Here is a 10,726-nt window from a genome sequence, read left to right on the forward strand (position 1 = left end):
ATCTATTGCTGTAGTCACATGATGTTCATTCTGAATGTTTCATGACGTTCATGACAATACGTACTTGACAAAACAAATAAATAATAAAATAACGTTTCCCAGCCACCTTTTCAGTTCCTTGTTCCAGTAAAGGGCTGCAAAATTGTTTACTGCCACACTGTGGGTTGCTTTGTGGGTTGCCTGGCTGTGGTCCAGCCCTCGAGAAGGGTGGGGGCACCTTTTGCCAGGAATAGCTGACAGCGGCCCTTCCTCAGCCTTGCAGTTGCAGCTGACCTGCACTGGATCTAGCCCAGCTAGAGACAGGATGAGTGTAGCTCCAGGGCCTCCTGAGCATATATTATTATTATTATTATTATTATTATTATTATTATTATTATTATTATTATTATTATTATTATTATGTCAGTACAACACAGCAAACGAGATCACTATGCTGGATTTTATATTTCATCACCAGTCGGGCGCTTCCCAAGCACCTAGGACTGCGTGTTGTAGTGGCAAATTATGTTTGCCGATCCCAGTAAAGCAGCCTTTTGCAATTGACAGATGGAGATTTTGTCAATTCCGATGGTTTTCAAATGTCCGCTGAGATCCTTTGATACTGCGCCCAGTGTGCCAAGTACCACTGGGACCACTTTCACTGGCTTATGCCAGAGACGTTACAGCTCGATTTTTAGACCTTCATATTTCACTAATTTCTCTAGCTGCTTCTCCTCAATTCTGCTGTCTCCTGGGATTGCGATGTCGATGATCCATACTTTCTTTTTCTCCACAATCAGGATGTCTGGTGTGTTATGCTTCAGAATTCAGTCAGTCGGAAGTCTGAAGTCCCACAGTAGTTTTGCTTGCTCATTTTCTACCACTTTTTAGGGCTTATGATCCCACCAGTTCTTTGCCACTGGTAAATGGTAGTTCTGGCACAAGTTCCAGTGGATCATCTGTGTCACAGCATCATGTCTATGCTTGTAGTCAGTCTGTGCGATCTTTTTGCAGTAGCTGAGTATGTGATCGATTGTTTCATCTGTTTCTTTACAGAGTCTGCACTTTGGATCGTCTGTTGATTTTTCAATTCTGGTTTTGACAGCATTTGTTCTAATGGCATTATTATTATTATTATTATTATTATTATTATTTATTAGATTTGTATGCCGCCCCTCTCTGTAGACTCAGGGCGGCTTACAACAGTGATAAAAACAATACATAATGACAAATCTAATAGTTAGAATCTAAAATAACAATAATACATTTAAAAAGTCTAAAAAACAAGGAACCCCAATATATAAAAACATACATACAGTCATATCATGCACAAAAACTACATAGGCGGGGGAGATGTTTCAGTTCCCCCACGCTTGATGACAGAGGTGGGTTTTAAGGAGTTTACGAAAGGCAAGGAGGAATATTTCCCTTCTTCCTCTCAAGAAGATTTCATATCTGGTGAGATTTGGTCTATACAAAGTCCATAATCATTCATCCAGATGTGGTTTCCTACAATAAGGTGACCAAACGTCCTGCTTTCCGCGGGACAGTCACGCTTTTTCATAATCTGTCCCGCGTCCCGCACCTTTTCAGAAATGTCCCGATTTTCTTCCTTCCTCCCTCCCTCTCCCTCCCTTTCTCTCTCTCCTCTATGGTGCCAGTGGAAGGAAACAGTGAAGCCTCTTTGGGTCATCCTGGGTGGGTTGTACTTCCTGTGTCTCCCACTTCAGGGTAGGCCTTGCACTTGCAATGAGCTTTTTGAAGAATTCTTCTTCGGAACCGAGTGAGGGGATCTGGCTGCGGCAACCCGTTACTGAGGCCATGCTCGCAGGACACAGCCTGGCAGCCTGTACATCGCGGAGAGGTGAGGGCGCCCCCCGGAGAGAAAGGGAGGGAAGGTGAGAGAGAGAAAAAATAAAGATAATTTTTTTCCCTCCCCCCCACCTGCCAATGGTGTCCCGCCTTAGCAATGTAAAAATCTGGTCACTTTATCCTAGAAGGTCCATAATCATTCATCCAGAGGGGGGTTCCTAATGGTTCAGACCAGCTCTATAGAACCATTAGTAACATGACAACGTGGGTCATTGAAATCGTTCTCTCAGCGGCACTGTAGGTGCCACCATCTTGTTTTTTGCTTCTGTGCATGCACAGAAGCTTGTTTAAGTGAACCGACATTACCTGAATCTGGAACACCACCCCGCCCGCATTCAGGCACAAATTAACATTTCAATTAATAATAGAAGTTTAAATAAATCCAGAGCATACCCATAGAAGAGAAGAATGGGGTGGGAATCAAAGAGAAGCAATCTAAATGCTTTCTGTATAGTATCTTTTTTGCCAATAGCACCACCTAACGGTAGCATTTGATTTTTGCGGTATTCACTATAAAGAAACGTGAGCAGCCCATCTCAAATATGTCTTTATGTTTCAAAAGGCAACTGAATTTCTTTGTTTTTCTTTGAAGATGTTTTGATTCTCATCCAAGAAGCTTCTTCAGTTCTAAGAAAGTCCAGTTGCCTATGAATAAAATTCCTTTGGGGCAACCATGACCTGAATCTCCATAGACACTGAGCAACTTGTCTGATTATCTGAAAGTAGGCTGAAGCATCGGGGCAGAACATTGCAAAACATATTGTTCAGCAAAAGAGCGACACAAAGGTGTGTACATTCTTCTTTATTTATTCATCTTGTTTAGAAACATAGAAACATAGAATATTGACGGCAGAAAAAGACCTCATGGTCCACCTAGTCTGCCCTTATACTATTTTCTGTATTTTATCTTAGGATGGATATATGTTTATCCCAGGCATGTTTAAATTCAGTTACTGTGGATTTATCAACCACGTCTGCTGGAAGTTTGTTCCAAGGATCTACTACTCTTTCAGTAAAATAATATTTTCTCACGTTGCTTTTGATCTTTCCCCCAACTAACTTCAGATTGTGTCCCCTTGTTTTTGTGTTCACTTTCCTATTAAAAACACTTCCCTCCTGGACCTAGTTTAACCATTCAACATATTTAAATGTTTCGATCATGTCCCCCCTTTTCCGTCTGTCCTCCACACTATATAGATTGAATTCATTAAGTCTTTCCTGATACGTTATCTGCTTAAGACCTTCCACCATTCTTGTTGCCCGTCTTTGGACCCGTTCAATTTTGTCAATATCTTTTTGTAGGTGAGGTCTCCAGAACTGAACACAGTATTCCAAATGTGGTCTCACCAGCACTCTGTATAGCGGGACCATAATCTCCCTCTTCCTATATATTGAGAGAAGCTGGATTGGAAGAACATGAGCACCTTTAAATTGGATGATGGAACACCCATAACTTTTGTTATACTGACGAGAAACAAACAAATGAAGGCACGTATGGCAACAAGACTTACTTGCTGAAAACGAAGACATTAAATGGATAACCAGTGTTTGCCTTTTAGGTTTGACAATTGATAGTAAAGGAACCAGCAGTGAAGAAATATGCAATAAACTAGATAAGGTAAAATGAGAGGCTTGGGAAAAATATTCAAATGCTATATGGTTAAAGATGCTGGAGCTGACAGCCTGGGGTTTAAGACCCAAGCTCCATACAATGGGGTAAGTGGCCATTACTTGCTCCAGTTCCTCCACCTTGTACAGTGCTTCTCAACCTGGGGGTTAAACAATTGTTTCACAGGGTATTAGGAAATAAAGCTTCTATTCTGGTGTCTTGGAACATATTTTTGGAACATATTTTTACAAACTGACCAATCAGATGTTTACAGTGGGGATGTCCCTCTGACTTAAAGCTCAGTTGGGAGATTGGCGGTAGAGTTATGGTTGGGGGTCACCACAACATCGAGGAGCTGTATTAAGGGGTTGCGGCATTAGAAAGGTTGAGAACCACTGATTAGCAGTTCAAAAGTGGGAAAGTGTTCTGCCGGGCTCTCTGGTAGAAGTCTCCTGAAAATTCAAGGATACAAATTTCAGACACACACACTTTTGAAAATTCAAAACAATGTTCTTTATCCCAAAATTCAAAATAAACGCACTCTTTTTGTATTGCAAAGAGCACTCTTCCCAAAACAACCAGATAGTCTGTACAATTTCCCTTAAGCAGTCATTAAGTACTTAGCCAGCAGCTGTGGAGTAACTTCACACCCCTTCTTCTTCCAACAAAGGGAGACACACACACACGTTGCTCTGCTTTGGTTTCAAAGGCGTGAAAAAGCAACAAAGTCCAGCACACAAGATTCCTGACAACTGCAAACAGATATTCTTCTACAATGGCCAAACCCACATGCTGCTATTTATAGCAGCAGCCCTAATTACTGTAGCCCCACCCAAACACAGGTGGCCTCCCTTATTTCCTATAATATATTCTTACTTGGTCTCTTCTACGCATAATGCCGATGATACCCAGTTATACATCTCCACCCCATGTCCAGTCAACGAAGCAGCGGAAGTGATGTGCCGGTGCCTGGAGGCTGTTGGGGCCTGGATGGGTGTCAACAAACTCAAACTCAATCCAGACAAGACGGAGTGGCTGTGGGTCTTGCCTCCCAAGGACAATTCCATCTGTCCGTCCATCACCCTGGGGGGAGAAACATTGACCCCCTCAGAGAGGGTTCGCAACTTGGGCGTCCTCCTCGATCCACAGCTCACATTAGAGAAACATCTTTCAGCTGTGGCGAGGGGGGCGTTTGCCCAGGTTCGCCTGGTGCATCAGTTGCGACCCTATTTGGACCGGGAGTCACTGCTCACAGTCACTCATGCCCTTATCACCTCGAGGCTCGACTACTATAACGCTCTCTACATGGGGCTACCTTTGAAAAGTGTTTGGAAACTTCAGATCGTGCAGAATGCAGCTGCGAGAGCAATCATGGGCTTTTCCAAATATGCCCATGTTACACCAACACTCCGCAGTCTGCATTGGTTGCCGATCAGTTTCCGGTCAGAATTCAAAGTGTTGGTTATGACCTATAAAGCCCTTCATGGCACCGGACCAGATTATCTCAGGAACCGCCTTCTGCCGCACGAATCCCAGCGGCCAGTTAGGTCCCACAGAGTGGGTCTTCTCCGGGTCCCGTCAACGAAACAATGCCACTTGGCGGGACCCAGGAGAAGAGCCTTCTCTGTGGCGGCCCCGGCCCTCTGGAACCAACTCCCCCCAGAGATTAGAATTGCCCCTACCCTCCTTGCCTTTCGTAAGCTACTCAAAACCCACCTCTGCCGCCAGGCATGGGGGAATTAAGACCTCTTCTCCCCCTAGGCTGATACAACTGTATGTATGGTATGTTTGTACGTATGTTGGTTTTATACATTAGGGGGTTTTAAGTTAGTTTTTAGTATTGGATTTTTACTGTATATTGTTTATGACTGTTGTTAGCCGCCCCGAGTTTTCGGAGAGGGGCGGCATATAAATCCAATAAATGAAATGAAATGAAATGAAATAATTCTGCGCTTGCGTGGCTCCAACATGTCATCATCTGAAGCTATAGAAGATAAGGAAGATTGACTACCTTGGCTGTGTGCCAAGCCCTCCTCTGCCGAGTCACTCCCACCTTCTTCTTCGTTCGAGGAAACTAAACTCTCAACTGATTCTGTCGGCAGTAACACAGGCCTGTGACATGTTGAAGTTTCCCCTGCATCCACCTCCCCATTTCCTGGGGCAGGAGCTGGGCCAGAGCCAACCACAACAGAAAGTAACAGTGTTCTGTGTGTCTTTGTAGAATATCCATACTAGCCATATGACCACAGAAATTGTCTTCGGACAACACTGGTCCCCTTGGCCAAGAAATAAATGAGCACCGTGCCCTAGAGTCATATGCAACTGACAGGAAAACTTTTACATTTTTGGTGTGATGTGCTATACTTACAAACAACAGAATTCTGCAGCAATGGTTTTCCCTGTGACATTCTTTGAAATTAATAACTTAATAACCATCTCACTGAGCAATGGAAAGCCTGGGTTCACTTGTGATTGTAAATCAAGGATTGCCTATATATCGAATATGCACAGAATGTATTTTCAGTTTTCTAGTAATTGACCACTAGAGGGCAGAATCGGACCATTCTATGTATAATTGGAAGAATTTGTTTAAATTACCTTAAATCATTGGACTACCCAGTGCTCTTCTTCATACCTCTTCCTCCAGTTTTGCAGAACTATTTCCCACCTTGCAAAATGGAAGGGAATAGGAAGTGACCTTGAGATTCTATATAGTATATACTATGGCATTTATTTATTTATTTATTTATTTATTACTTAGATTTGTATGCCGCCCCTCTCCGAAGACTCGGGGCGGCTCACAACACGTGGAAACAAATCATAAATAATCTGACAATTTAAAATATTAAAGATTAAAAAAAAGACCCCATATACTAACAGACATACACACAAGCATACCATATATAAATTAAACATGCCCAGGGGAAGATGTTTCAGTTCCCCCATGCCTGACGGCAAAGGTGGGTTTTAAGGAGTTTACGGAAGGCAGGAAGAGTAGGGGCAGTTCTAATCTCCGGGGGGAGTTGGTTCCAAAGGGCCGGTGCCGCCACAGAGAAGGCTCTTCCCCTGGGGCCCGCCAACCGACATTGTTTAGTTGACGGGACCCGGAGAAGGCCCACTCTGTGGGACCTAATCGGTCGCTGGGATTCGTGCGGCAGGAGGCGGTCTCGGAGATATTCTGGTCCAATGCCATGAAGGGCTTTAAAGGTCATAGCCAACACTTTGAATTGTGACTGGAAACTGATCGGCAGCCAATGCAGACTGCGGAGTGATGGTGAAACATGGGCATACCTAGGTAAGCCCATGACTGCTCTCGCAGCTGCATTCTGCACGATCTGAAGTTTCCGAACACTTTTCAAAGGTAGCTCCATGTAGAGAGCATTACAGTAGTCGAACCTCGAGGTGATGAGGGCATGAGTGACTGTGAGCAATGAGTCCCGGTCCAGATAGGGCCGCAACTGGTGCACCAGGCGAACCTGGGCAAACGCCCCCCTCGCCACAGCTGAGAGATGCTTTTCTAATGTGAGCTGTGGATCGAGGAGGACGCCCAAGTTGCGGACCCTCTCTGAGGGGGTCAATAATTCCCCCCCCAGGGTGATGGACGGACAGATGGGATTGTCCTTGGGAGGCAAAACCCACAGCCACTCCGTCTTATCCGGGTTGAGCTTGAGTCTGTTGACACCCATCCAGGCCCCAACAGCCTCCAGGCACCGGCACATCACTTCCACCGCTTCGTTGACTGGGCATGGGGTGGAGATGTAAAGCTGGGTATCATCCGCATATTGATGATACCTCACCCCATGTCCTTGGATGATCTCGCCCAGCGGTTTCATGTAGATGTTGAATAGCAGGGGGGAGAGGACCGACCCCTGAGGCACCCCACAAGGGAGAAACCTAGGAGTCGACCTCTGACCCCCCACTAACACCGACTGCGACCGGCCAGAGAGGTAGGAGGAGAACCACTGAAGGACAGTGCCTCCCACCCCCAACCCCTCCAGCCGGTGCAGAAGGATACCATGGTCGATGGTATCGAAAGCCGCTGAGAGGTCAAGGAGCACCAGGACAGAGGATAAACCCCTGTCCCGGGCCCGCCAGAGATCATCCATCAACGCGACCAAAGCGGTTTCCGTGCTATAACCGGGCCTGAAACCCGACTGCCGGGGACCTAGATAATCGGCTTCTTCCTAGGACCGCTGGAGCTGGAGTGCCACCACCTTCTCGACAACCTTCCCCATAAAGGGAAGGTTGGAGACTGGACGATAGTTGTTAAGCACAGCTGGGTCCAGGGAGGGCTTCTTGAGGAGGAGGCGCACAAGCGCTTCTTTATAGAGTGATGGAAAAACTCCCCTCCCCAAGGAAGCGTTGGTAATCTCCTGGGCCCAGCTCCGCGTCACCTCCCTGCTGGCCGAAACCAACCAGGAGGGACATGGATCCAGTAAACAGGTGGCGGAACTCACAGCTCCAATGGCCTTGTCCACTTCATTAGGTGTCACCAGATCAAACTCTTCCCAGACAGGTGGACAAGTACGTGCCCCAGTCACCTTGACTGACTCGTTGTCAGTCGACTCTGTTTCACAATTGGAGTCGAGGTCGGCCCGGATCCGAGCGACTTTATCAGCGAAAAACGTGTTAAAATCCTCGGCACTACTCTGCAAGGGCTCCCCAACTCCCCCCTGGTTAAGAAGGGAGCGGGTCACCCTAAACAGAGCGGCCGGGCGGGATTCTGCTGATGCAATCAAGGCGGCATGGTACGCGCATCTTGCCGCCTTGAGCGCCACTTTGTAAGTCTTAATAAAAGCTCTTACAAGTGTTTGGTCGGATTCAGACCTACTCTTCCTCCATCGCTTCTCTAGACGTCTCTTCTGGCGTGTCAACTCCCGGAGCTCCTCGTTGAACCATGGAGCTCTACGGGGTCTAGCGCCTCGGAGAGGTCGCAAAGGCGCAATCCAGTCAAGAGCCTCCGCTGCGGCCTTGTTCCAGGCTTCCGCAAGAGACTCTGCCGAACTGTGGACAAGTGCCTCTGGTATAACCCCAAGCGCCGTCTGAAAGCCCTCTGGGTCCATCAGGCGTCTGGGGCGGAACATCTTAATTGGTTCCGCCTCCCTGCGGGGAAGGATTGGAGCCAGGAAGTCAAGCCGTAGTAGGAAATGGTCTGACCATGACAAAGGCAACGCATCTAAGCCCCTTAGTCTCAGACCATTACTCAGTTGCTCGGAAAGGAATACCATGTCAGGTGCGTGCCCTCCCTCATGAGTCGGACCCTGTACTACTTGAGTCAGGTCCATGGCTGTCATGGTGGCCATGAACTCCTGTGCCAACCCAGAGGTTTCGCCGAGTGACGGCAGGTTGAAGTCCCCCAGGACAATAAGTCCGGGGAACTCCACCGCCAACCCGGCTACCTCCTCGAGTAGCACAGGCAGGGCTTTTGACACGCAGCTGGGAGGCAGGTACGTGAGAAATAAGCCCACCTGAACCTCTAAGTCCAACTTCAGCAAGAGAGACTCGCAACCCGCAATTTCCGGAGCAATGAGTCCACGCAGGCAAAGGCTCTCCCTGGCTATAATAGCCACTCCTCCCCCCCTTCCCTGGGGTCGAGGTTGATGCCATATCTGAAACCCGGCTGGGCAGATTTCAGAGAGAGGAACACCTCCCTCCGGGCCCAGCCAGGTTTCAGTAATACATGCCAGGTCGGCCTCCTCATCCAGGATCAAATCCCGGATGAGGAGAGCTTTATTTACCACCGACCTGGCATTAAGCAGCAGCAACCTGAGCCCAGGGCCAGAGTTACACTCATCACCAGTACCCAAGATTGGGCTCACGGAGCCAGAACAAGGGACCGTTATTAAGCAACGATCCCTCGTTCCCCTGGAACGGCTAACTCTGTGGCCCCCGCCATATCTGCCTCTCCCCAGCAACACTGGAATATTCCGACCCTCTGCCACCCCAGAGATCAGTGCCCCTTCCTCTCCTGTCTCCCGAGCGTCAGGTGGGCCAAATCTCCCATTCATACTATTATCAATCAACTCATCCATACCATAACCCCACCCACCCCCACCAACCCAATTATACCAATCATTCCATTCATACCCACAAGTATACTTATCCCAGTCATCCATTACTTAACACCCCAATTATATTAAAAAACAATTAGATTAATAACAGTATAAAATAGCAATTGATAAAAAATTTAAAACACAATAACATTAAAATTATACTTATATAAATATAGGATAAAAATTATAAATTAGTAAAAATTGATTTTCTTTTGATGGTATAAAATCAGATCTTAAAACATTTTATAATCATCAGTAATCAAACAGTCAGTCCAGGTGCGGTGTTCCTCGGTCTCCATGGTCTAAGGTCTTAATCTAGTTCAGTTCAAAGAGTCTTGATGTTAAACCTCCTCTCTTTCTGGTTGTCTTTTAAAATCAGACCACAAGGGGGCATAGTTCTTCAATCCATCCACAATCCACATAGTTCTTCAATCCATCCACAATCCACAAGGGGGCATAGTTTCTCAGCGATGATACACACAAATACACACGAATCATGAATCAAGGTTAAGAGGGGAAGGGGGGGGGAAGTTGGAGAAATAATCCTCAGTTCCTCAGTTCTTAGTTTTTTAATCTCCCCCTGGCCCCCAGCAGCTCTCACCCACTGGTGCCATATGGGAGAGGGGGCTGAATTATTGCCCCTACATGTCTTCATTCATCCATTGGCGTTGAAACTGGCCACCACCACTGGACTCCATCCTTCCCAAAGAAAAAGCTGTCTCTCTCCCCCACGTTGTCTCCGTCGTTACCCGACACTGCCATCTCGACACCGGACCTCTCACCTCCGGAGTTGGGCTGGAGGTCTATTCCGGCGGGGACTTGACTCCTCTCGCTCCCCTCGGCTCCTCTCATCGCCTCCCTGCCGGCGCTCTGACCCTCCGTCCTCCACCCGGTCCGGTCCCGCCGCCCTTTCTCCGCATTTCTCCGCACCGGCAAGATGTTTCTCCGGTGCCATGCTTTCCCTCGACTCTCCCTCGGCATCTCCACAGCGGTGGCTCGGCGTTCCTCCGTCCTCTCCTTTCTCCAGAAGGCCGCATCTCCCAAAAGGCTGCTTCCTCTGCGAGGCTCCACCAGACGACGACGCCATCTCCGCGTCTTAACCGGCCACCTCTCCTTGCCGCGGTCTCACTCGGTGTCCCCCCCAACAGGCGGGACATTCCCAGCCCTCAAGCTCATAACAACAGGGGGACAAAGTGGCCCGTGGACTCTGACC

General features: G+C 47.5%; 1 long non-coding RNA gene across 1 annotated transcript; it reads left to right on the forward strand.

Moving 5' to 3' along the window:
- The first annotated feature begins 2,441 nt into the window (after positions 1 to 2,441).
- On the forward strand, positions 2,442 to 5,397 carry LOC139170289 (uncharacterized). The gene is made up of 2 exons (XR_011559587.1): positions 2,442 to 2,637; positions 3,154 to 5,397. It is a non-coding gene; the product is annotated as an uncharacterized lncRNA (long non-coding RNA).
- The last annotated feature ends 5,329 nt before the right edge of the window (positions 5,398 to 10,726 follow it).

The sequence above is a fragment of the Erythrolamprus reginae genome, chromosome 1 (assembly GCF_031021105.1).
Source record: "Erythrolamprus reginae isolate rEryReg1 chromosome 1, rEryReg1.hap1, whole genome shotgun sequence".
NCBI classification, from domain to species: domain Eukaryota; kingdom Metazoa; phylum Chordata; class Lepidosauria; order Squamata; family Dipsadidae; genus Erythrolamprus; species Erythrolamprus reginae.